The sequence below is a fragment of the Dama dama genome, chromosome 11 (assembly GCF_033118175.1).
Source record: "Dama dama isolate Ldn47 chromosome 11, ASM3311817v1, whole genome shotgun sequence".
NCBI lineage: Eukaryota > Metazoa > Chordata > Mammalia > Artiodactyla > Cervidae > Dama > Dama dama.
In genome coordinates, this window is record NC_083691.1 from 22,645,710 (window position 1) to 22,650,584 (window position 4,875).

Genomic DNA, 4,875 nt, shown 5'->3' on the forward strand with positions numbered 1-4,875 from the left:
CTTGATGAGTCACTCCTTCCTCTTAATTTTACCCTACATGTAAGATGATTTCTGGACTCCTGACACAACTAGGATGGCATCCAGCAGGATTGAAACATGCCATTGTTTCATTGTGTTCTATGTGTTGTCTCTGGATAATATTCTTCCCCTAGATGCTGCTAAATCTTTGCTATGGTCTCTGGCTGGCAGAAGCTATGTAGGATTGGTTTTATTGCATATTTCATTTCAGAAACACAATCTTACTTGAGATTGCTTCTAAAAGTGTTGGGAGTGTTGCCTTTTTCAAATATTCTCTAAATATTGTGGGTGTGGGTTGTTGTGATAATTTTATCACATTGTATCACTTACAGACTGTTCAAAACATGGGGGATTGAGTAGACTCTGGGTCAGTTTAGGAATTTAGGAGGTACTGAAAGAATTACACTCACACACTCATTCCAATAGAAGAAATGAGGGTTGAAGCTACTGTAGGGACCCAATTCTACCCAAACATCCAAGTGAGACCACCACTGCCCTAAACTAAGTACAATACAACATTGAGGTGAATAGGGTTTTGGACATGAATGACTTTGAACTTTAACTTCTGAGCCTCGATGTCATCACCTGTGAAAGAAGGCTAGTCATAGCCTAGCTCATGTTACTGTAAGGTGAAGGAGAGATATTATTTGCAAATCATATAGTGTGATAGTTGCTCAGTCATGTCTGACTCTTTGCAACCCCATGGACTGTAACCTGCCAGTCTCCACTGTCCACAGAATTCTCCAGGCGAAGCATATAACTGGTGCATGAAAAATAACAGGTCTTCTCAAATAAGTGTTGTTATTTAGCTCAGGTCTCAAATGTCAATAATCTAATGTTTGAATAAGCCTGGTCACAATTGCCAATGAAGAAACATCTTTTCCTTCATCCCTAATGGGGGAAGAGAGAATCCAGAGATGGCTAATTCAAACCTATAATGACTTGTTCAGCAAATATTTATCTAGTGAATACTGTGTCCCAAGCACTATTATAAAAACAGGGACTGTAGTGGTAAAGAAGTGTTCTTCTCTCTAGGCCATAGGATGGAGCCTCAGCAACTTACTTTTTCCCCACCCCTCTAGATGGCAAACCTTTTAAAGGCAGGGGGGTAAAATTATTACTCTTATATTCACTTCATATTCACTAGACAGAGAAAAGAAACTATTGATGCTTGTTGAGTTGCCTTGAGTTGAGCAGAGAGAAAGGAGCCTTAGTAAACCACACAGGATACTGATAAAATTGCAGAACTGAAAGAACCCAGCCAGGATGCACAGATAGCCCTGGCAGGAGAGACTTCTAAATAAGCGTTCAAAGTAGCCTCTCCTCCCACTGCTTAAGACACGTCTGTGTCACATGGCCTTCCCTGAGCTCTCCTGGGCTGGGCTTGCAATGATTTTATCCAACTTCTCTGGTATTGCCAACCATGCACTTCTCCCCCTCTTACCTCTCAACAAGTAGTAGCTTCCCAAATGTTTATTGGGCACCTACTGTGTGTCAGGGGTTTCCCTGGGGCTCAGTGGTAAAGAATCCACCTGCCAATGAAGGAAAACATGGGTTCAATTCCCAGGTGGGAAGATCCCCCGGCATAGGAAATGTCAACCCACTCCAGTATTCTTGCCTAGAAATTTTCATGGACAGAGGAGCCTGGTGGGCTGCAGTCCATGGGATTGCAAGAGAGTCAGACACAGCTTAAGTGACTAAACAACAACAACGCTGTGTGCCCGGCCCCAGGCAAGTGCCTTCTTCTGGGCACCTTTCTTTAATCATCATTGTAAATCCACGATACAGGTGTTGTGCAAATACGGAAATAGATCCAGAAAGGATAAGGGATACATTCAGGGTCACAGGGTCGGGCAGATGATGTTTTTTTGTATTCACTGACTCAACAGTGATGAGACTCCTCCTTCCCAGACTCAAAACACAACTGGTTAAACTGGTTTTCAAACCAAAGGGTGGAAAGAGCAGATTTGCCCAGGTGATTGATCATAAGTCTCAACCTTCAGGGTACTGGGCTAACCGGATAACCCAGAAAACAGGCATGCTCTTAACATTTCAGCAAAGCTGTGACCAGAGGGCTAGAAGGTGACAAATATTAAACACCGACTACAAACTGGGTTCAGTATTTTCATATAGTGTTACATATGTGGCAAAATATTCCTATAACAAAGGAGGTTAGAGCAACGTGTGATAAAAACAAAAATTGTTGTCCTCGAGGAGGACAGGGGAGGTAAACAGTCAAAGTATGTGTTCACTTACATAAGCACATATATATACACACATACACACACATACATGTACATACACACATACCTACATATTGGAGGATTTAGAGGGTAGTAACACTGCAGAGGGAAGAAAGCATCAGGAATGGAAATAAGAAAGCTTGGGTGGTACACTTTCTCTGTTGATGGCCTTTCTGACCTCAGCCTCCCCACCTGTAAAACAAAGGGCAGGCCCCGAGCCCCTTTCATCACTGGCATTCTTTTACACTATAACACACTCCGTCTGTGTAGGAATTGGCTCACCTGTAAATGTTTTTAAAAGATAGTCTCTTGTGAGTGAGCAGCGTTCCCATCAGCCATGAACGCACTTTGCAGGTCATCTCTCCACTTAGTGGCTATTGGCATTCTTTCCTTCTTGATAGCACTAGTCACAGCTGCAGTTTCATACTTGTATGACTGACTAATCACAGTTGAGGGATGGATAAAGAGGATGTGGCACATACATACAAAGGAAAATTACTCGGCCATAAAAAGGACACAATAATGCCACCTTCATGGATGGATGGATCTAGAGAATGTCATGCTGAGCAAAGTAAATCAGACACAGAAAGATAAATATCAGAGGACATTGCCTATATATAGACTCTAAAAAAGTAGGTACATATAAACTTCTTTACAGAACCGGAGTCACATATTTAGAAAACAAACTTACAGTTGCCAGGGGATAAGGAGGGGAGGGATAGACTGGGAGATTTGAGTTGCCATATACACACTATATAAAATACATAACTAATAAAAAAAAAAACCCTACTTATATAGCACAGGGAACTCTACTCAATACTCTGTAATAGCCTACAAGGGAAAAGAATATAAAAAAGAGTGTATATATGTATAACTGACTCACTTTGCTCTACACCTGAAACTAACACAACATTGTAAATCAACTATATTCCAATGACATTTTTTAATAAAGAAATTTTTTTTTAATAAATTAAGTCTGTTACCCCAACTGAATGTCTGTTTATATTCAGTATCTTACTTTAACGGTTGACACAGAACTTAGTCAGTCTAGTGCAAGAACAAGTAAGCTGGGGCCAAGTACATGCTCAACAGAATAATGGTGGAGTGAGTGAATGAATGAATGCATGAATATGCTCTATTTCATCTTCACCAATTCAATTCTACAGACCACTGATGTTTTTCTTTCCTTCAGGATTCCTTCTTTAAGCTTTTCACTGATGCTTTCCAAAGCTCTCTTTTTATAATGCATGCTGTCAAACCCAGAGGATCTAGGTACATATTCATTCATTCTCTAGACAGTAACATCTGGTTTACACGTGATGGAATGTGTGAGCTGAGAGGGAGGAAATGAATTTGCATAGCACAAATTCTGAAGATGTTTCCTTGCAGGAAACAGAATGGCACCTGAGCATGCATGCTTACACACACACACACACACACACACACACACACCCCTCCTCTGATTTACAAAGAGAGGAGTGAGTGAAGAGGGCAGATTTACATCCTGCCTCAGGCACTGGGCTCTCCTTCCATGGCCTCTGGGCATCTCCCTGTGGGCTCCCCGAGACAGAGTCTATAATCCTAAGTAAGGGGCTGTCCTGAAATGAAGACAGCCCAGCTTTAGTGGAGACAGTGTTACCTATGAGAGCAAGTGGAAGCATTAGATGGCATGACACTGCTGGACTTCATGGAATCCATACAGATGAGGAGACATAGAAAAAGACTGGACACTTGGCAACTGGTGCCATGACTAGATGACTAGCCAAAATCCTTCTGGCCTATCCAGATTTTATAAACTTTTTTTAAAAATCCTTTATAATTCACATAATTTTATATATCAGTCAGTTCCTTTCAGTCGCTCAGTCATGTCTGACTCTTTGCGACCCCATGGACTGCAGCACACCGGGCCTCCCTGTCCATCACCAACTCCCGGAGAATACTCAAACTCATGTCCGTCGAGGCATTGATGCCATCCAACCATCTCATCCACTGTCATCTCCTTCTTCTCCCACCTTCAATCTTTCCCAGCATCAGGGTCTTTTCCAATGAGTCCATTCTTCGCATCAGGTGGCCAAAGTATTGGAACTTCAGCATCAGTCCTTCCAATGAATATTCAGGACTGATTTCCTTTAGAATGGACTGGTTGGATCTCCTTGTAGTCCAAGGGACTCTCAGGAGTCTTCTCCAACACCACAGTACAAAGGCATCAATTCTTTGGTGCTCAACATTCTTTATAGTCCAACTCTCACATTCATACGTGACTACTGGAAAAACCATAGCTTTGACTAGACAGACCACTGTCAGCTAAGTAATGTCTCCGCTTTTTAATATGCTCTCTAGGTTGGTAATAACTTTTCTTCCAAGGAGCAAGTGTCTTTTAATTTCATGGCTGCAGTCACTATCTGCAGATATTTTGGAGCCCAAAAAAATAAAATCTCTCACTGTTTCCACTATTTCCCCATCTATTTGCCATGAAGTGATGGGACCAGATGCCATGATCTTAGTTTTCTGAATGTTGAACTTTAAGCCAACTTTTTTACTCTCCTCTTTCATTTTCATCAAGAGGCTTTTTAGTTCCTCTTCACTTTCTGCCATAAGGGTGGTGTCATCTGCA